At 38.5% G+C, this 24267-nt stretch overlaps 1 protein-coding gene across 1 annotated transcript in view; it reads right to left on the bottom strand.

The window, feature by feature from the left end:
* Positions 1-12366, bottom strand: part of LOC140230034 (vang-like protein 1) — a 49250-nt gene extending 36884 nt beyond the window's left edge. Inside the window, exons 1-2 of the mRNA XM_072310238.1 lie at positions 12320-12366; positions 10989-11344 (exon numbers count right to left, since the gene is read on the bottom strand). The gene's annotated coding sequence lies outside the window, so the exon portion shown is untranslated. The remainder of the gene's footprint in view (positions 1-10988; positions 11345-12319) is intronic.
* Positions 12367-24267: the final 11901 nt, after the last annotated feature.

The raw sequence follows: 24267 nt of genomic DNA, 5'->3' as shown, positions 1-24267 counted from the left end.
TGGAAGAGGGTGCAATGTAACAAAGTTCATGCTGATCTCTAACAGTGTCACGTTCATGAAATTCTGGACCCTCTGTGTAATTCAGAAACTGATATAATGACACTTGGGCAAAAAAAAAAAAAAAAACTCTCTTGGCACAGCACATGTAAAGTAATACTGCAATTCTCTTTTAATAACACGGTCCAATGACCAGCAGAGCGCATTACATTGTAGTTTACAGGGTAGAATGTACCTATGGTTTAGAAGGGAATGCATGGAATCTCCCAAGACATTCTATATTGATGCCTTTTATTGATCTGAGGCAACCTCCGTGCTTCCGTAAAACAACTTTCAGATTAGAGGTATTGTAATAGGAAGGAAGTCTGACTACTTGTACAGTAGTTATTCAGAGACTTCAAGTGACCTGCTACAACAAAAAGATCTGAAAGTCCGGGGAGGACAATTTTCTGAAAATGACTTGACATTATTCCCTTACTCTTCCACTTTAATTTCATATATAACATGACTCATAAAAGTACTCAGTAGTAGAGATATCAATGATTTCATTAGCACATGTCAAGTGGTTTAGGAAATCAGCGTTTCCAGAAAACAGCCTTCAAAGTTTTCCTTCCAACGCTATCATGATCAAGGGGAGGCAAGACAGTTTCCACCTCTTGACAATAGAGGGTATGCTCCTAGCAACCTCTGCGATGTTCACTCAAGCTTAATAGCGCCAGTGGTTGACGCATGACCAATCAGTAACCAGGATGCCAAGCACTGACCAATAAGATCACTCCCTCATTGCTAGGGGCAGAGTCTAGCTGCGGCGCTAAATCCAAATCATCGGGCACGTTTCTGTTCCGTTGAAAGTCGGAAAATCATGGCCCACAAAAATGCTAATTTCTTGCCTTTCCTTTGATCATTTAGCTTCGAAATTTTGGCAGATGATAGACGATACATTAGACCACAAAATTATGCCGAAAACAGCACTAATGGTTTCGACCGATTTGATGATCTGACTTCAAACTCGATTTTATCGGCTCAGCCGTCGTAACTTTACGATCCTTTTGATGTGGCGGGTCACATGGCAAGTCTTCTGGGATGTACTGAGTACTTCCATAGTGTACACTGCTATTAATATGCAGTAAAAACTACCAAACACCTTTCACATATACTTTGTAATCAGTCAGATGTCTTTATTCTACTTTTTGTGGGGTACAGGTGTAATAAATCTAATGAGATTTGTACAAAGAATTTCAAATATAGTATGTTCATTTGCTTTTATAACAAGTACATGTTGTAGGCCTCATTCCCTCGATCTGAGATGAGAAATGTTATAAAACAAGCATCATTTTCTCTGCTTCTATCAGAGGAGGCAGAGTTGTAGGTCAAGTGTTCTGTCTTTGTCTGAGGAAAAGAAATTTGTATGAACTTCAAATCAAAATTTTCTTTCGAAAATCCTACACAACTGTCACATCACAACTCAGCCCCGGTGCTACGGTGCAATTAACTCACTGATAAGAGGCCAAAGCTTTTGAATTCTTAACGGTCATCGAAGCGCTGTGCGGAGGGAAGGACAAAAAATCTCGAAAGTTCACCTCCTCGTATCTCCCTTATTTTACCACCAAATCCCTTGAAACTTCACACATATATCAAATATGAATATATCATCCTTCATATGATTTTTGGGCGAAAACGCTGATGTATCTTTCGAGATATGTGTATTTTTCTGCTTGAGTCGACTGTGGGAAAGGGTTACGATTTTTTCCCGACACAAGTCTGCGCCTGCATGAATATGCATTTGATCAACATATTACTAGTCTGTATACACCAGACTCACTACCTGCGAAGTCTCGTGTTTGTGCAATTAGTAGTTAGGTAAAAATAAGAGCAAAAAGACAACCAACTTTAAGAGAAGATACTGGACATGCACAACTAGATCATCCTCCTGCGCATGCGTTTTCTACTGGTGAGTGCACGCTTAGCCAATCAGCGGTGTCAGGCTCGGCGCAATGCGACAGAGGTCGATTTTCGGTCAGCAGGGTGGTGAGTGGGCAAGAGAGGAACCCTGCTTTGTGCTTCAACTGTTTCAAGCAGCACAAAAACCAATACATCGGACTGCGTATTCCTTACGCCATGGATTTTACGTGGGTCACAAGTGACAGTGATCTCGATTTTTTCCAGACATAGCTGTGCGCCAAATGATACAGAAAAGATATTTGGAGAGCAGCATGGATATACTACCATAAGTCATATACCGAAGTTTCATTTTTGTGCAATGAAGGAAAATGTGAGAAAATAACACTTGTTTTGAGACCAAATTTTCTGTTTTGGAAGCTAAGTTTCGACATTATTTTCACACGTTTATCCTCAATAAAACCCCAAATAACTAACATTACGAGTTAGAGAATAGTTTCTTCTTCAGTTTGCTGTATAGATTTAATCATTTGATGGCTTTGAGGTGAGATATTGCGATTGTCCTGCAACACTTCCCCAGCGGTTTTACGCACACAAGCTGTCTACTTTTTGCAACTGAGGCTTCGAGGTCATAAGCTTTTGGCGAGTTAATTGCACCCTAGCGCCGCGCCTGAACTTGTAGAGTTCCCCTCTAGTGGAGACAGCAAAACTAAAAACAAACAAACAAAAAGATTATTTAAACTTTCTAAAGTCACTGTAACTTCTGAGTTCGTATTGTTCAATTTCCCCCAACATTTTGTTTAAGAGTGTCCTCCTGGTGAATATCTCTCCATTCGATGAATCGACATGGATACATAGTCAAGTAAACCTTCCCTTTAAGTATTCTATGAAGACTATGAAGACACACTGACATACAAACAAACACATAGCAACATACAGGAAGTCCACACACTGTGACTGTTTGATCAGCGTGTGATATACATCACACATTGCCCCTAATCATCTGCTTTTGACCGCTCTGCCTCGGTCCTTGTTTGCCCGCGAGCGGCGAACAGACTTGATTTTTTTCAAAAGACTATGAAGACTATGAAGACTACGAAGACACAATGACATACAAACAAACACATAGCAACATACAGGAAGTCCACACAACGTGACTGTTTGATCAGCGTGTGATATACATCACACATTGCCCCTAATCATCTGCTTTTGACCGCTCTGCCTCGGCCCTTGTTTGCCCGCGAGCGAGCGGCGAACAGACTTGATTTTTTTCACAATGGAATAATCTACTTCGAACCTGTGTGCCTGCAAACACAGAAATGTGATCAAAGTCCCCTTTCCAAAAGCAAACACTAAGGAGACCGAGCTATGCACTAATTTTGCATGATGCATCACTGTGCAGACATCCAGTTTGTATTGTGCATGTTTGATATTATCCGTCGTTCGACTGAAATCCAAAGAGCACTTGGTCCTGGAATGTTGCTGCCAGCTGACGATTTTTGACTTCCATTCTCAGGCCGGTCAATGAAATGAAATTTGAAACCCGGGCGTCAATACCCAGGCCTATTCTCGCGTGGGAAAAATTGTGACATAAAAATTGACAATATTTGACATTGTTGTTTACACCGAAATGAAAAAAAAAAAATGTGTTGTTACACCACACTACTGTACATGTAGGCCAAGAAATCAAGAGTTTCAACCACTGCAATGGACATCCAGTGATTGCCTTAGAAATCTGTAAACTATGCAGCGACAGTTTGTCCTGCCAGCTGAAAATTGTTTTCAGCAGCATTCCTCAGTGTTGTATTTACTTGTAATCTAACATATTATATTTAAGCATTACAGTATAATCCTCATTCATGTATGAGGGAGTTCAACAACACTTAATAGCAGGACTGCCCACATTTACCCTTCAAAGTCAGGGAGGTTCCACGGAACAATCGGGCAGTTCTAAATAAATGCAATATATTTTGCAGGGCTTCCATTTTTGTGAATTTCTTGCATTGAGTGCTATTTGCACATTTTATAACATCTCAATGTGAAAATCAAAACTCTGATCCCAACATGAATGTGACATGCATGTGTACAAACATAAATTTCTCTGTTCATTGTACACTCTCTGCTAGTGAAATTGTTCAGAAGTCCTGATACATAAAAAATTAGACTCGCTAAACATGTACTGTACAAAAAGTAGTACAAGGTTTGTTTGTTTGTTTGTTTGGTTTTGGCATGTGTGTAAGAATGATGTATATTTTAATGATAATTCCTGAATCAGAGAGATATCCACAATCTTCAAACAGAAGATTAAAGAAATATTTGAGTTTTCAAGAAGCCTTTGCAAAATCACACACTCGGCTGCTTTGAATTATAGAAAAGGAATTAATCAAGGATCTTTTCTCAGTCACATATCCCCACAAATTATACATAAACATACACACATACATGCACACATACACACAAACATACATGGTGTATCCTAGTACACAGAATTTATTTGGACTATTGCGAGAGTTTCAACTATCTGTACACATAGATAAGTTACTAGGTCTACACCATGACTGAAACTGCAGTTTGTAAACTTAACAAAAACACAATACATCATCTCTGTTTCCATAGCAACCAGAACAGGATGAAGTGGCACCCTTCCCCTCCCCTCCTCCAGCCTGCTCCGCCTTCTCCCCGCAGCTAATTTCAGACTCTGCCTGCCGTTGATATTTGCCATGCTCTGGGCGTGCTCCACTCGAGGCAATTTGGGAAGGAGTTTTGGGCAATTTTGCCGCTAGCCGACAACGTTAACAGTCGCCAGCAGCAAATATTGGCCGGAAGAATGAGGTCTGACAAGTGATACTGGAGAGTAATGGTTAGGATTTTGATCAAAGGAGAGAGAGGGAAAGAGATGGAGAGAGAGAGAAAGGGGGGAAAAGAGGGAAGATGGAGGGGGAGAGACAGAGGGAGAGAAGGATTGAAAGAGAGATAGAAAGGGAAGGATAGATAGAATGAAAGAAAGATAATTATAGCAAAAAGAGAGATGGAAAGGGCCAGAGCACGAAATTCATAGATGGAAGAAAAGATGGTAGGAAAAGAGGACAATAGTAGAGAAAAGAAAAGGAAAAGGAAGAGTAGGAAGAGGAAAGTGAAAAAGAAGAAGGCAGAAGAAGAAGAAAGACAGAATGAGAGAATAGATGGAGGAAAGAGGTGAGGAAAAGATACCACAAAATACTAGTAGAAGGAGGAGGAGAAGGAGGAGGAAAGGAAGAGGAAACTGAAATGAAGAAGAAGAAGAAGAAGAAGAAGAAGAAGAAGAAGAAGAAGGAGGAGAAGAAGAAGGAGAAGAAGACAGATGAAGAAGAAAAGAGAGAAAGATAAGATGGAGAGTTCAGGGTTTCTTGAGTCAGCAATTATAGTTGCTATTTTCAAGGAATGTGTATTAATGAGCACAATCACAAGTGATTAATTTTCAGGTTATCACCAATTTAAATCAATGTCACATTTTCCTCTGCTCCCTGCTAGTTTTCATTATATTCTTTTCATCCTGTACTACAAACGTATCTCTCATAATGGCTTGTGGGTTTGTTAGACTGTACTGTGTATTCTAGATCTGATCTTCCAAGAGAAACATTGTACATACTGTATAATTATGTACAGCGTATCTTTTTTTTTTTCTTTTAAACTCACTCCACCACTCACCCCTCAGCTATGGACAGATACTACTTTCCATTTAATACTTCTCCACTTTCCATCCATTTCTCTTCCAAAGTCAAGATGTAAATTAGTCAAATGAACACAGTGATACCGACAAATTGCATTTTTACAACAGTGAAATATATAGGGAGTAATGGATAAGAAACTCTTATACATGTATACAGAAACTCTATCCTGCCCACTGCATTGTTCTGTGGTTAACCATAAACTTGAAAATAACAGCTAATTACCATGGCAACCTGCACAAAATCCTTACACGTGATTAACTCTTGCATTGATGGCATTTAACATAATATACATGTATACCCTTACACTACCACTGATTATAATGGTATGTGCATGGCATCAACTGTACAAGAGGTAATAGGCAAGTATTTTACATAGTGTGCTCCCGGCAGATTTATGTTTCTCATTTTGCATTCCGAGATTGACGGAGGCCCAACAGGTAGATTCTGAAAGAGACATGGGGTGCTGCTCCTTTTTATGCACAACGCTGCGCTCAATACTTTACTCGCACGATGCCACAAGAACAGGGCATCATTTACTATGCGAGTGGGTGCGTGAGTCAGTGTCGATTAATACCAGCGGGCATTATGTACATCTTCTTCCCTGCCAGAAAATACATCTTTATTGACAGCAGAGGTATCATTAAACTCCAGCGTGAGCTCGCTGAGCAAACAAATGGAATCTCATCATCTTTCTTTTTTTCCCTTTCTCTCTCTCTCTCTCTCTCTCTCTCTTTAAAGGGATGGTATAGTTTTGGTTGAGATGGGGATACATTTTAACTCTTTGTGGGATAAGTAGAAAACACTAAATTAGCTTTTGACTCTTAGGAAGATACTAATAAACCACTTACAAAATGTTACCGAGTATACAATTCTAAGAGGAAATCAAAGTCTATTTGAAGAAAATTAATTTTGAAACGGTTGAGAGATCCAAATATGAAAAACAAAGTGGTCCTAATGAAAGGTGGGCCCAACCTTTTATTAGGACCTTCTATTTTTGGTTATAAATCTCATCCATTGCAACACCAATTTTCATCAAATAAACTTTGTATTCCTCTTAGAACTGTATGTTCTTTCATATTTCCGAAGAGGTTTCTCACTATCTCACAAAAAAAGTTTGAAACATAAAGCTCCATCTCAACCAAAATTATTTGTATCATCCCTTTATAAACCTTACTGTTATTACAAAGGACACACAATAGACACAGAACACATATACACGTACACATAATGGAATCTTACTGTTCTTACGCACAAATTTGGATGATCTGTATATGGCAGCTCCATGATCTGTAGATGAAAGGATGTTTAATAGCATCCTCCTTTCTTTCTGGGTTTTTTTTTTTTTCTTGAACTTTTCTCTCACTCTCTCTCTCTACACTTGATGGTAAAACATAGTGTCCAAATGCCTGCAGAAAATGTCAATTTTTACTCTCAAATGGACACCTCTGTACATAATGAATGTGTGAGACAAGCTTCTTGGAAGACCCTTTCCATGTACTGCAAGCAAATTCCAAATGGTGAAGATGAATTTCGGTCCCTTCTGAGAACTACATTTTACGTTTTACCTTTTTTATGTCGATGAAAGAATCTTTGCATCCTATGCCCTTTCTCTCATTTTCTCTTCTCTCTCTCTCTCTCTCTCTCTCTTTCTATCTCTCCCTCTGAAACATTAGCTATCTCTCACACACACAGACACACACACACAAACATAATCACTGACACACATTAGTCTGCAGAGCTGATTTGTAACGGGCGATATGCTAGCACTTCAAGCGAAGCCCTCCTGAGAAATCAATTCTCGACGAGATGCGATGAGTTCAGATTAATCACCCACATCTGCATTATGCATCCTTCTCCGGATTTCAGACGCTACCTTGGTCATCAAGGTGCCATCAAGGTAAATGTGAGCCCTGAAAAAAGAAGAACCACTGCTTCTTCAGAGTTCCAGTTTGAGAAACCTCGGCTGCATTTACAAATACAAGCACTGCATCAACTTTCCAATGTTTGAAACACATTTCAATACCCACTATGAAAACCGGTTTGTAAATTATGCCTTTAAGAGTGCGCTTCTGGAGTTGTTGCATTTATCGACTCTGTCATGAGTCGATTGGGAGGCCTTGTCACTGTGCACAGCTCTCCAATGGGCAGTTTGACCTGAGGAGTTGAGATGTGTAGTTGGCAGTGGTTGGCATACGCAGGTCCAAGCTACAGTATATAAATGTGTGTCAAAACGACTAAAAAGTTGCATTCATCAACTGTACAGAAATGTGTTTCTGGCTGAAACACATTTTGTGATCACACTTTCTTTGTCATTTCAGAAATGTGTTTCTAATGCCATAATCAAAACCACTCTGCATTTTAATACCAACTGCCTAAATCTCCCCGAAAGTTGTTTGAAAACCTTAATCCTGCACCAGAAGTGAGTTTCGTAAACGCCCCCCCCCTTCTCAAGGACATCAAATAGTCCTCTACGAAAAATCTGTCTGCCTTGCAAACTGAAAATTTAAGCCCGTAGGGCCTACGTAGCAGAAGAGAACAAAATCCCTGTACAAAGAGTTGTATGTGAAAATGACAATGCAAAATCATTTCAAGATCACGTATGGATACACGTGCTGATATTCTTGCATTGCAGGTTGCCTTCAAATACTGGCCTAATGATATTAGTACTTAAGTACATTTGTCGTTATTGCTAATGACCTAGACAGCTGTCCCCGATAAGCAACTGCAGGTGGATATACAATGTACCAATGGTGTACGGCAGAAAAGTATTGATTAGAAATATGCATTGCACTGACTTTGGGGTTTGAGGGAGCACTTTAAAGTGGGATCCAGCAAGTGGGGCACGACTACTTTGGCCGCATTCTCGGCTAATTAAAGCATTCAACTCCATCGCATCCAATCCCACTCAACAGGATAATTGGGATACTTTATGGACATCGGGGGTACCGTCAACGCATCAACTAAATCAGGCTAATTAATGTACAGATTACACCTAATGGGTCAGGCGATTCTTGAAGGTGGCAGTACTATAGAACTCATCAGGACATCAAGGGGACTACACTCTGGTGTTATGGTGTTAAATTGGGGTGTTTTGTATAGATATTTACTTAAGGGAAGGTATAGTTTAGTTGAGATGGGGCTTCAGGTTTCCAACTTTTTCACGAGATAATGAAAAACCTCTATATGAATAAGCATGTAAAGGGATTTAAAGTTTATTTGATGGAAATGATTTTGAAATGTCTGATATATATTATTCAAAACCTAGGGATCCTAAACATTAAATTGTATGCTCCGTAACATTTCATTAGTGGTCTCGTAGTATCTTGCAAAAAGTTAAGAGCTTAAAGGTAGGGGATACATGTACCTTTTACAGACCTCCCAAAATGCAGCAAAACATTAAATATGAACCTCAGGGGACTTGTTTAGGCCACTGCTGAGAAATTTGGAAGTCAACAGTTATCTACAATTTGAATAATGCACAAATCTCAACTACTCAGTAGTTCTGTGTGTCAGCCACACTTAGCATTTTTGTTGCAGTCTTCTGTATTTCTTATCTATAAACACAAATCTAAAAGTATAAGAGCTGATGTAATAACATATAGAGTGTGTGGCAAGAACGTATATTATAGAAATGTTTGTAAGTTTGGATGAACTTTCTTCACAAAATATACATGATGGACACACATGCAGTGCATGGGTCTGCAAAGGTAGCCTAGTAATGTACTGGAATTTACGGTGAGCCCGAAAAAAAAAATTCAATTCAAAATCTAACGGTCAATAAAAATGTACTAAATGTTACCTTCCACTTTCAATACTTTATGGGAGTTCCTAAAATGATACTCTCTTCAACATACCACTGTATTTATACAACTCTTCATTTAAGGCATGCAAATGGGATTCCCTACCTTTAATCCTCTTCTCAACCAATACTACAGAAACTAGAGAGATTTAGGGCCCTGAACCAAATGGGTATAAGGCCCCAGTCACATATAAACACGGATCCTCCAGGATCTACATGGTGATCCGGGGAGATCCGGAGAGATGCAGGGAGATCCGGGATAGTTCGGCCTCGATGGAGTGTCAACGAGCTTTGATATGACTGTACATATGGTATCAACACGGCAGCTACACGGCTAAGGCCGGAAGAGCGTGGCGTCTAACAGATCAACACAGCATCTACACGGATCAACACGGCAACTACACAGCAGCCACACGGACCATCCCGGATTGCTCTGCCAACACAGCAATCCCCGGATGACATCGGATGTTATTGACCTCCAAAAGTTGCCGTGTTGGCCTCCTGGATGTCCCCGGATCTACACAGACATGGTCCGGGGTGATCTGGGATGGCTATGTGACTGTGGCATTACCTTGTTTAAATCTGAACATGATATATAGATTGTGCTGTACATAAGCTATCAGGATACTGTGGTAACCCATTCAATACCACTCCCTGTATACACACACAAGCACACACAAAGATGTGGTCGGGATGATGCCGATTTTTATCATCAGCTACCTACAGTACCTGTTTTTCTGAGATCATTTTGCTTTCTTAATTATAATCCATACAACTTTCTGCAATTTGGCAATTATTGCTCCTTTTCCTTTCTGTTTCATGATTAATTAGCATATTTTTTTTCCAGCTCTAGAATATTCAAAACTTTGACTACTTGGAATTATTATCAATAATATCATCAGAACAATATGTAAACATAGATTAAGATCATATAATCATAAAATTATCGAATTTTGATTTGATCTACACATGGACAGTATCAGGTATACTGTAGTGTATAACATATCACCTTGTGCTGCCGTGGTATGGCACCATTTGCTACTTGCATACATGTACACTGTAGATCTTTCTCTACAGATATTAATTTTGAGAATTTTTCTGAACACAAAATACACCAATGAAGTTCATGTTATAACTGTTTTGTTTTTGTTTTTGTCTTCTCTTTACTTTTCCTTTCGACACTTTATCCCAAGCACATTGTGGTGGAGTTCCAAGCAAAAGCTCCTTTTACGAGTATGCCTCAGCTTGGGTGCGACAAATGCACCCCAACCCCCGCATCCCAGCATCTTCACCCTGTGCGAGAACCCAATCTCTTGTAGAGCTGTGCACAGCCACCCCTCTGGGCCGACTCACACACCAACACACACACACACATACACAGACATACTCTGTCGCTCGCTTGTTACGGGCATGGGGGACACACGGGCAATGGGGCGGCCTCACCCTCCCCCAGCTCTGCACCGTCTTGATACCACTAAGATGTGGGCAATCAATTGATCAAAAACTCCACTAGAGCCAAAGCAGTGGGAAGGAATACTACATATTTTCAGAATCTGAGCACATTGTAGGAGTAAAAGACTCACCTATTCAGCAGAATCCCATAAAACGTTTCATCCGTGGCAAGATGGAAGGTGTGAGAATATCCGAGATAATAAAGTCCCAGTTTAGCTGTCCGCGGCACGGCAGCTAGCTTGCAGAAGAGTTCCTCATCCAGCTAGCGACAAGGCAAGGGCGGCTTCCACTCGGCTCTTGTCTTCTTCGGCTGGGTACAACAACTACACCCCAGCTCGATCGGCAGGCTCACGCACTTCACTGAAGCGCACACTGGCATCAGCGGTGTGTGTCTCCGAGCGTGACAAAGGCCTGCGGAGCTTGGATTGTACCACTCAGCAGGAACTGGCAGGGGTGCATGTATAGGACCACTCGGAGGGAGGGATAACTATTGGCATGAAAAGAGAAGGAGAGAGAGGGGGTGGGGTGGGGGTAGTGAAAAAGAGAAAAGAGGTTATTGACACATCAGTTTGCACAGGTTTTGGTGTCTCTGAAGTCATCAGGAACAATTAGTCTCTTTGGCAGTCTTTTCAACACTCCATCTCACCTAACGTCAATGTCATATGAACTGTCATACATACTGACATCTCTGGTATTGACAAGAAGGCATCATATGTATCTTCATTTGGCAGAATTTTGGCAGAATATAAAACAATGTACAAGAAACAAAAAACAAATACATGCCAGGACTCCTAAGAAGCAAATTTATGCTTGTGGCTGGAGCCCTCAAACCAAAAAGGATAAAATACTGTACATACAATCAACCAGCACTCTTCCCTCTCCCATATTATATATTTCTCCTTCTCTCTCCATCCGTCTCTCTACCAATCTACCTGTCTCCTATTCTCTTTCTTCCCTTCTCTCTCTCTATAGGCCTATATCTCTTTCTCAAAGGGATAAAAAAGGACAATTTTGACAGAGAAAAACAATAAGATTGAGAACTTGCAGATTCCATTTCTAGATATACTTGAAAGTTAATGAAGCTCTTGTCTCTACTTTCAAATACATGCTTGAAATGCTATACCTTGTGCAATAGTGTGTCTTCCTCTGAATTCTTTGGTTTACAATGTAATCTTATCCCTTATAAAGAAAGAGCATGATTACACATGTATATGCTAAAATATATAGCCTTTAATTTATGTATCACAATTCATTGGGACAAAGATGTATGGCAAGTGAAGAATACTATGAGTATGATATGTATGTATGTTTCTACAATGCTGAACCTGAATGTCTGCAGAGCAACAGTAATCAGATACCAATACTACTGGTAATAATTATGAAGAAAAAAAAGAGGAACAGAGTTAATAATGACAACAATTTATACACTGTTTCAAAATCATTATCAAGGCTCGATACTTACTGTTTTTCTCTGCTGGCCTGTTTGGGCTACTAAAATCTTCAAATCTGTAATTTCGGTGGCCTGAAAAAGCAATGTAGTGGCCAAAACTAAGTAAAATGAAATATGAAAAATTCTTTTGAATTTGAGATGCCCAATCGGGCCACCAAGAAGGAAAATTGGTGACCCCAGGCTAATGTTCAGCCCTGATTATTATGAAATTAAAACTGTGCAACAAACAAGTCAAACATTCAAACTTTTGAAACATCTAATGGCTCACTACTAAATATTCTATAAAGGGTTATAATACATATTGTTTGACCAAGTTTGTTCATTAATGCTATCCACTCTGAAGCAAGCAGCCTCACTAACTGGAATGTACACTGTAGTTTCTCACTTTATGACAAGACATGCTAAAATATGGACAACTCCACAGATATTTTCAATTATGAAAAAAAAAAAAAGTCCGGGCATAAATGACCTAGCCCAGGTTGCATTGCACTGGGTTATACCACTCAAGTACAATGTCTGTGGCCTTTTAGAAATGAGAGGAATTTTAATGTGAATATTGGCAAGGCAAACATAATGGAAGCTACTAAAACCTGCATGCAATCTATGGGTCTGCCACATTATTAGAAGAATGGGGGGGGGGGGTAGAGGTGTTATCAGTGATCCAAGGCAAAATACACAAAGTCTTATGTTACTTTGTATGACACATGTTTCAAAGGACATCATACTTCACTTTCTGAAAGCAACAGTCCTTCTTGAACTTTTAAAGGTCAACATTCACAACATCTAGTCTCATTTCCATACTGTCAACCCAGCTTGAACAGCCAGCTTATTGAATAGAGGTCTGCCCAAGGTTATTAAATAAAAATGAAAAATCTTCTTTTATTCCATACAAGTGAATCATGCATGTCTTCACATCTAATAATCTAGAAACAATTCCACAATAAATGCAGAGGAAAAACAATGAAATATGAGTCAGAGAATACACTTTTGTCTACTTTGTCTTGATTGCCATTCCATATTTGGCATCAGTATCATCATTACTATTGTTGTTAGTTGAAGTCTAAATTGAATAAACTTTAAAAGAGACTTGTTCAGGAACATGTTGCATAAAAAGATGCAATCATAATACATGTGAGTCTGAAAGTCAAGATAAGTCGCTCAGGTATCAGCCAACTGCGTATTTAGAGACAGAAATTCAGACTTTTGATCTCAACTTTTGATGCAACAGGGCCCAGCTGTTGCTAGAAAGAACTGGGGTCTGAATCAGGTAAAACACAGAGACTAGAATCAGAATTAACTGGCATAATAGGTTTGTTCACATTTGAATAAAAATGGCAGCTCAATGCCCAATCCCATTCTTTGTGTACACAGTCAAGTCAACACAATAGGCCTCTTGGCCACGCTTGAGTTCATATTGGTTCCTTTGTTAAAAAGCAGACTGGTTTAATTTATAGAGGTTAATCAGGCATAGGGTCAATGGAGAGAGAGAGAGAAAGATAGGTAGGTAGATACATGGATAGATGGCTAAATGTAGGTGACTAGAGAGATAAATAGATGGACATATAGACAGATAGATAGATGGAGAGAGAGAGAGAGAGATGTGTGTAGATAAATGGAAGAGTAGATAGATATATAGAGATAGATAGACAGATAGATAGGTGGAGATAGAAAGATATATATACATGGATAGATGAATAGATATATATAGAGAGAGATACATAGATAGATGAATAGATGGATAGATATTATTATAGATAGAGAGAGATATATTCTGGATGGATAGATAAATGAATAGATAGACAAACATATAGATACAAATGGATAGAAGAATACATAATGTTACCCTGGGAGTACATAGACAGATGGAGAGATAGATCTATACATAGAAAGAAGGACATATACACTAGCACATAAATAGACAAATGAATAGACAGACAAATATATGATATACGCATATTGTCAGATACAGAAATACAGGGACAGACAAAAAAAAATATATAGATATAAAGTAGAATGTGAGAGAAAGAAAGAGAGAGATAAGGAGGGCAGACAGATGTATGGAGAAAAACAAATTTGAAGCATGAAAACTTACATCCAGACGAATGATGAAAAACACAGAAGACACAAAAACATATTAATACAGACAGATATATAGATATAGAGTAAAACAATTGTAAAGATATATCGAACAACTGTGAACAAATGTTGTTAGATATGACAGACATGCACCATAGTGCATTGCAGAAAAGCAATCTATGACTAACAATGAGACTGTATGAAACAGATGGCCTAAATATGCGAACTACAAGGACAAACAGGTAAACACACTTTTACAAATAGATTGACAGACATGCAACTTGGCTTTGAAAAAGACAACCAAATATAGAGACTGGCACATATACACCCCTCCCCCCCCCCCCCCCCAAAAAAAAGGAAAAAAAAAGGAACAAATACATCTAGATGAACAAACAGACAGACACACACAGATACACAAACAAATACATATTTAAACATACATATTTTAAAAGGCATAAAATGGAGACGGACAGACAAAAACATCTGAAAGAGGAGATGGGATTAGAGAAAACATGAGTGAGAGATTTATAAACCTAACAGAGAGATCACACAGCTGTCATATATCTCTCCAACTTTCTCATAAATTGGGATCATAAAGTATTGCTACACCCTAATATGGTAGACCGAAATATGACTTGAATGACATATTGGCCCCATGCATATATCTAGACGAATTTGAGCTATTTTGGATGAAAATATGTGAGCTGTTGAGAGGTTCAGTAATTTGATCTCTGAAAATATGTGAGACGGGCACAAACACTCAAAAGTCCAAACACAAGATGGATGTAAACACATCAGAAAGTCCAAGAGAAACCATGTTTATTAAAAATACAGTTTTCTGTAAATCCTTGCACCCACTTTTGAACAATGTCTGTGTTATGATGACATTGTTTTCTGCTTTTACATTATGGCTATCAAACAACAGAATTCCTCTCATTAATAGTAATACCAAGCTGTATCTTGGGACCATAAAGTATTGTAACATGCTATATACAATGATGTTGCCCGTGAGACTGTAGAAGCTAACACAGTAGATTTAAATTTAATCAACCCTCAGACATTATGAATTTGGTGACTGGCAGACTCCAGCAAAATGAGAGTGACAGTAAATGCTAATCCTATTTCCAGGGACCTTTAAAGGGATGGTATAGTTTTGGTTGAGATGGCAAATCAGACTTTAACTTACTGTGTGATTATTGGAAACCACTTTATGAAATATTACAGAGCATAGCATATTACAATTGTAAGAGGAATCCAAAGTCTATTTGATGAAAACACGATATGAAATGGCTGAGATATCCAAAAACAAAAGACAAAGATGTCCAAATAAAATGTTTTCTTAGGACCTCTTTGAGTTTGATTTTGGATATCTCAGCCATATCAAGGGCAATTTTCATCAAATAAACTGTCAATTCCTCTTAGAATTGTATGGCCTTTTATATTTCATGATATTTCTCATTATATACAAAATTGTATCACAAAAAAGGTGGAAACCTGAAGCTCCTGATCCTCAACCAAAACTATACCATCCCTTTAAAACTTGAATCCCCATCTCAACCAAATCTCAGCAACACTCAGGACACTAAACCTATTTCCTGGATTGGGTATGGACTATTTGAAGTATCCCAATAGAAAAGTTAATCCTATTGGCTGACATGAGATGACCTCTTTTGATAGACAGGAAGTCATTATGGGTTGGATTGTGAGGTAAAAGTGGTTTGCAGGGAGGGATGAATGATAGAGACAAAGTAGAAAGGATTCAAAGAAGTAAAGGAGGGTAAAAAAGGATGCTAGTTGCTCTTGGTGTAATCATGGACCCTACCACAAAGTAGTAGGGTCCATGGTATCTACACTGTACAATCCACTGACCATATAACGTCCAACAAATTACTGTAGCAAGCATCTTCCTCGGGAAAATTTAGCATTATCAGTCAAGTTATGTCCTTCAGGTTATGTAACTACACTAGATTGCACATTTAAATTAAAATTAGTGTTTATCTATTACTGTATAAGCTGTTATTTTCGTGAGGGTTTAATCTTCGCGAATTTCACGAATCACAGTTGGACCGCGAAGTTAACAAGACGTGAAAATGTTGCCACTGATCGCTAGGGTAATAGTGCATTATATTTACAATAGTCTTTGTGTCAATTCACAAAAACAACACCTCACAAAAATGTCTGTCATCTTTTCATTTGCGGAAATAACAGCTTATAGCAGTATCATACTACAGAATGAAATCATCACTTTATTCAATTGACCTGTTCCTTACAGGAACCTGATATACCAGGATCCTGTGGCATCAACTAATACAGGAACCTGGTATACCAGGTTCCCATAATGTAGACAAGAGTATCTGCATTCATGGCCTAAATTCATGTTTACTTGCTGTTATTCTGTCCGGTAAAATGGCTTTGATAGATGGATTAGAATTTTTCTAAAATTTCTTTGACACCTGACATGATGAAACACAGTTTTGATTCATGTCCTATCCCTGATACTGGACTCAGAAAATCTAACGACTTTAGCCCCTTCCTGTATGCTGTGAATATGTGGATGTGTATTGCAGCGGCTTCAAAAATAGCATCAATACTATGATCGTAAACAAGTTTGCGGTGGCAGGGCATGGAACACGCACATTTGAAATCGACTCTCGAAGAGTAACTCTTGCTGCAAAGTTATACGGCATAGAGTGGCCGGCATAACGATGATAATCGAAGTAAGCTTCGGGGTCTCTCCCCAGCAGGGGGAAACATCAACTCCAATTTCTGCATCAATTGACATGAAGGGTATGATTCAGAGAGGGAAAAATTGGCTCCAGTAGAGAAAACGGCAGAAAGATAGAGTGAGAGTTAGCAGAGGCCAATAATAGTATGGTTGTTAAAGGAAATTTAAGAAAGAAAAACGAAAAATAACTGTGCAAAACCTGTTGCTCGCCGAGTGGCGCCCTCTAAGGAAATTGGCACAATTTCGAAGGTATAGCCATCCCTTACGAAGGCTTGATTGTATAAAGTGGATGGCAGACAAATATTATCATAGCAACGCTTAACATAGAATTCAGGTTGTCATGATATTCTGGAAACGACATTGACAACACTCTCCTGACCCCATCCACATCCTATCCCATCACATCAACATGTACCTAGCTATCCATACTGTGAATCATCCACAGACACCAAGGTGCTACATAAGCGGTTGACCTTGCCCCAGAATGGGGCAAGCAAAAAGTTTTGAAGCCACCCTTATTTTCCCGTCCCCCTCTACTTCAAACCCACAAAGTCAACCATACACAAGCCCAAAGATAATATGACTGTCAATGCAATGCACTTTAAATTTTTATTTCAGCAACTTTCCAATTGATACATACGATAAACATGAAGAAATCGTAATGCAAAGCAACACCAACACTCGATCAAACCCAGTTTGTTGCCTGCGAATCAGCGTTAGCTGTTCATTCACTTTTCCTATATATTTCATTTTCTGGTATTTTGGGACTTTCTTTTCAGGCAAGTAAAATTCAGGTACTGGTAAGTGTTGGAGTGTGGTTTAAAAAAATAAAAAAAAATATGTTGCATCCTGCACACCAACCCCTCCCCCCCCCCTCAAAAAAAAAGGCTCTGTATAAACATATTGCTGGCAGTGTGACCCTTCCCTCTCACCCTAACCCAACCCCCCTCCCCCCCCCCCCACCTTCTCTAAGTTGCCAACTTAGGTCATGGCAGCCCTGAGCAGCACTTGATTATGCAATTGTTCACATGTAAACATGCATGATTGTATAATTGTTGGGATGCATTGTATTGCTACATCGGTCAATCCAGAGTCATATTCTGGACTATCCTACAGATTGGTAACCAATAATCTTTGCAGTTAATACTCTTGAATGAAAATGTACCCACAAATCTAAACCTTTGCAACCCCTTCCCCCATGTACCCATAAACCCACACATCCTCACACTCCACATAACAAAACACCCATACATGTACTCCAACCACGCCCAATAGGCCCTCTTAAACGCAAGACCTGTTGCTCATGACGAAATGGCGCCACCTCAAAATCGACACAATTTACCAAGGTACAGTCATCATTTGGGTGGACTTGACCATGTCAAGTGGCTGACAGACAAAGTTATCTACACTGCGTCCAAGTCGGGGGGGGGGGGGGAGGTGTTAGGGGGTACAATAAAGGAATGTTCGGAATATTGTTAAGGAGAAGACATGCTTTTTCTGCACGTGACTCTCTGTCAGATATTACAATGTAAAATGAAAGCATGCCATCGTTTAATTTTGTTTCGTTTTATTTTCTTGGGAAGAAGTATCCTTCCAGAGGTTTGTTAGCTAGTTTTTTAATAGGGGGTTTGGGTTGTTTGGTCAATGCTATTGTTAAATTTTGCATCATAGTACAAAATTTAATACAAAATATAACCTCTGACATTTCCACTAAAAAAAAAAAAATGAGTCTGCTTAAATGCTGCATCTCATCAAAGATTGTTTCTTTTGCCTAACTATGCATTGATCCTATAGCCAAGGCACTAATGGATTTGTTGAGCTTTTCCTAGTGAATGTGGCAGCCAAGAAGGGCTTTAATAACTCTCAATCAGCCCTATGGACACAATGTTTTATACAGTGACAATACAATTTCAAGATAATGAAGAAATCATGTCATGTTGATGTAACATCAGAACCAGGGCCGTCGTGATGTTGGCTTGATGTTCATCCATTGATGTGCCATTCTGAGCCAAAGCTTGGAATATTACTCTGACCTCAGGATCCCAAAGATTTTTCTGCCTGTGGAACAGGACTCATAGTGGGTGTATCTACCTGTCAAGCCTCATAGGCTTTTGCTGACACATTTTATTTAATTTTACTTTATTTTAATGTACTCTGTTTCTTCTACTGTATTCGTTTGCTAAAATATCTTTCAAAACATTTTTATACCTGTACATATTGTGTATTATATGAATGCTTATTCTACAATCTTTATCTGAAGAATGAAATAAAACAAATAAATGAATGAATGAATGAAAGAAAAGTTTTAATCCTTATTCATGAAACACAAATACAAGTGTATTTAATAGTGGAAATGATAATTAAAAGATCACCAAACCACACAAATGTAGCCTGTATTCATGAATAGGTGTCAACAAGCTCGAACATATTAAAGATCGGGGCGAAAGGGCATACTGTACATGCCTCTACAGGGCCTGTAATTCATGGCGAATGTTTAACGATGCAGCAGGGTGGGTAAATGAGATTGAATGTTCCACTTAGTTGGTCCAGAGTCCCCCCCCCCCCCCTCACTGCTCCTCCCAGAGGAAGAGGAGGAGGAGGGAAGGAGGACGATGGATAGATGAGGGAGACGAAGGCGTACAGTTCCTCCATCCATTTGTGGTGACTCATCCCACCTCTCAATGTTTACATAACATCTCGAGTGTCTTTCTTAAAGTGGGGCATTCTGCGAGGATTCAAGATGCACATAGTTCCATAAACTCATTTTCGAGTCCTGTCATTTTTCATACCCATGTCCCCACCCCCCTCCCCCCCCCCCCCCCACTCCTTTCCATTCGCAAATTGCACTGGTTGATTGCCAGCGGTATCCAAATAGGAAGTGTCAATTTTCGATCAATTCAGCCGCACATACAGAAAGTTGTTCTAGAGATGAGATACAACCAATATGTATTCTTTATTTGATTTGGGTGTTGCTGTTTTTGTTTTTGTTTTTTGTCCTCCATTTCTTCTACCAAGATACATCCAGTACTTGATTTGAAAGTCCATCTCCTATTTATGTACATGTTATGCACATAACCATGAAGGCCAACACAACAATACAAACTTTATAGGGCTATGTGAGTCATATTGTTCATCCCATGCTACTAACAAGCGCTTGAGCTAGAAGATAGTATAGTTAAATGAGCCATTTGAGTAGCTAATGAAATGAGCAATAACAATTGAATTCAATATTACTAAAAAAATAATTTAAAAAATGATGTGATGAGGTGCTGCAGTACTGGTAACTGCTGCTCTAGCTGTTGGAGAACAATTTGGCAGCATTTGCATTACAAAGAGAGACTCTACTTGATGCTAAGATTTACTTTGCTTTAAACAAAACAGTGACAATTTCTGTCATATACATTGCACCAATATTAGGAAGTAGGCCTATACTATGCATGCTTTTATGAAGAGTGCAAGAATAAGTTCAGACTGTGATGTAATGAAACATACTACATGTAGCTAGCTCATGTAAATTCATAACTCTATCACTGGCTGGCACTAAAATATCTTTTTAATTTTGAATAAATCCAAAATAAAATTATACCATTGACAACAGAGTATTCTACACCTGCAGGAACAGAATATAACAGGGGGTGTTTCTACCTGGCAGTTCATTAAAAAAGAACATACAAACATGACATAATTAGATATTTTGTACAACATACACTATGTATCTAATTCACTATGAAACAGCACAGTCAGTGCAATCAAATAAACAGAACATACATGTGCCTCTTCAGTCAAAATAAACACACAAACAACCCCAAAACTGTTCTTTGGTGTTGCATCTTGTCATCCTGTAAATGCAAATTTTATTAGTCAATGATATATCTGTGTTTCATAAATAAGACAGTGTAAAAAATACTTCTCTTATTTGAGTCATCCGCTCTGCATTTCTAATTTTTCATTTTGGTTGCAGTATTTTCAAATGATATCAATGTGAGTTACTTGTAAACATTGCAAAGAGTCCTCTAGTCACAAAATAATAGTCACAATAAATAGATTCTACACACTATGGTTCTCATGATAGAGAAACTACAGAATATCATCATCTGTACCTGTGAGCATAGAGATGTACCACTCTTGTACAGTAATGCTATGGATTATATAGTAGACATTCTTAAAATCTTAAATAATATGCCACTGAGGTACTATATAAATCAAGAGCTCTGGAACTCTAAGTATGATATTTTGGTAAAAAAACATGTAATAATGGAGCATGACATATGATTTGATGTCCCTATAGTACTGCTACAATGAAATATGTGCAAGCAAACAACAAGATATGAAGAGTTTGTTCGCAAAAACCGATAAGTCTATATTTGCCAAATGGAGATATTTGCGATTAAAGGTCAAGAAAAATAAAGAGAATAATAAGAAAATTTGTGCTTCTTTTGACCATAACTTTAAAAGTGAACCTTTATATGTATTGACCAATATATCATTTAAAAGGTATTATTTTGTACTTTATGACAGAGACCGTACTTCAAAATCTTCAAAAATGGACTTATCGGTTTTTGCAAACAAACTCTTCATATGTAACATGAGATATATCAAAAATCCCTGACAGGAAGAATGCTGAACTTACTGCAACATATCTGTCCCCTTCTCTCCCTTGAATATTTGGACTGTTGTTATCTAATGGGCTGTAATAATAATATAATAATAATAAGGTCTTATTTACCCAGGGTAGCCTCTTCAGTGTTGCCACTGTTCTACCAGAGGGCCCTGCTATTATTATTACCCTAGCATTGCCAGGTACCCATTTATACACCTGGGTCGAGAGGGACGTAGTGGGTAAAAACATCTTATCCAAGGACGTAAGCACTGGGCGGGATTCGAACTCGGGTCCTCCGATCGGGAGTCGGGAGTCTTATCCACTATACCACAGCGCCCCCACTGTATGATGATTTGGAATATAATATTCTTTCCATCCCCAAAACCTCTCTCTACCTTTTTTTTTTCCCCCAAACTTAAACATACCTGAACAACAACAAAAACAACAGAAAAAGAGATCTCATCTTTGTAGATTTTCAGAAAAATGGTCCTGGCAGTAAATGAAGCATCAATGAATACATGCTGTAATTCAGTGGGACTCTTGAATAGGAGATTATACCTATAAATTGTGTGGTAAATTGTGTGATTTATGTATTTGTTGATGCTAGCAGATCTGCCCCTCCAGCTCTTCTATCCACCACTGATGTCAGTTAGTCTTTTACCAAGAGCTTTCTTTACATTAAATACAATTATTTTTACTATCATTTACATCATTATGTGAATTCTGTTGACAGAAAAACACAATGAAATTCTTTTCGTATTCTCAGGAAAACAAAACAAAACAAAATAGAATTCCATATCACTGTGCATACTTTTATAGCAGGGAGGTGACAAGCCATGTGTACTGAAGTAGTCTAAAATTCAGATACACTATATGAGGAAAAACTCCAGTCCCTGCAGAAAGACTAGGTCCTGACATGTCTGGTATGTGTATTGAGCGCATGAGTTATGGATCGTATTATGATGGTGCTTGTTATTCTTAGGAGCTGACATTATATTTGAACTGACTTTGATTTCACAAGGAATCCTTTGGGTCTGTGAAGTATATGATATGTAGTGTACCCTCAAGTATTGCCCACAACCTGTATCAAACGAGCTTGATTCAAAAACGCTCTTAATCCACCCTCATTGGAATTGAGAAAAGATTAACATGACCTAAAGGTCTTCCTTTGTGATTAAACCCATGAGCATTCTGAATTTTTATCATGTTTTTAAAGCTTTTTTTCTTCTGGATTGGTACAAATCTTTGCTTTTACCCTTTACTCACTTACTGATATTGGTGACAAGCCAAATGACAAAGATATCAATTAAAAACTGACTTACCATTACAACAGTAGTTTCACACCTTCCAGAAACAAAATCATTTTATAATTTATGTGCAAAATGTCAACTTGAAAAAGTATAACGTCAGGACTACTACCAGCTGCAGATGAAGAAGCATAGTGACTCACAGCTGCATAACCATGCACAATTGAGTTTGTTTTGAAGACTGGCCATTTGCAAGAAATAATATATAGCCATAGCAAAGGAAAGCTTGCAATTTTCTATACAGTTTTTATGCTGTATTGCATTTCTCGCATAGATGCTTCTATAAAAAGTTTCATGGCTTTGAAAAAAGGGGGGAAAGGGCTTGTGAGTTGTGGTATCAGAATAATGCAGTGTACAGGGGGTTTTCACTGTTTTCTCTTGTACTGTATATGATATAATTTTAGAATACACTATATCATTTTGATACATGAAATATTCTGTAAACTTATCCTTTATTATGTAATGTGATGTAATTTATGTATATCCAATTTATCCTTTATTATGTATTGTGATGTAATTTATGTATTCAATTTCTGTAAAATATCTATGTTTCTGTTGGAAATGGAAAAAATAAATTCATGAATGAATGATTTTAACACCACTAGTTGACATCAAACAGCTTGGTGAACAATGAATATCATTCTACACTCTTCTCAAGTTATTGGGTGAAACTTAAAAGGTAAAACTGCACAAAATTATTGTAGTGTCCTTGACTTTTATTTCATCTTGACACAAATACGGTATCTTCACACAGGAAAAAAGGATGTTGGGGCAGCCTTGTATCCCTGCACATTATATGTTAAAGGTGCTCTTGACCGCTTCATGCAAGGTTCTACTCGTGACTACCACACCTTCTCACACGTTCCCAGTACCATTCTAGCAATTTATGTGGAAATCTGTTAAAATACCCTGCACTAGCGAGGCTATCAAAACACCGCGACAGCTCCTATTTGAGGTAGAGAAAGCGCTCTTGAATTTGAGCGACAAAGCCGCTGAGGCCCTGGGGTTAGGGGGTATTGTACCGTCAAAAAACGGCGAATAAAGGCCTAAGTAAGGTATTCGATATTTCACCCCCACTTCCAATATTTTTCTTTGCAGCACGGAATGAATGCACCATCCCTCTCCTTTCGCAGGTCATGAATTCATTGTAATCTTTTCAATAAGCGAGAAAGATTGAAAGAGAGAGAGAGGGGGGGGGGGATATAAAGAGTAAGAGGACGGGGAGATTTTAACGGTTTATCACCATGTTTGG

The sequence above is a fragment of the Diadema setosum genome, chromosome 6, assembly GCF_964275005.1.
Source record: "Diadema setosum chromosome 6, eeDiaSeto1, whole genome shotgun sequence".
Taxonomy (NCBI): Eukaryota; Metazoa; Echinodermata; class Echinoidea; order Diadematoida; family Diadematidae; genus Diadema; species Diadema setosum.
This window is presented reverse-complemented; position numbering and strand designations above follow the sequence as displayed.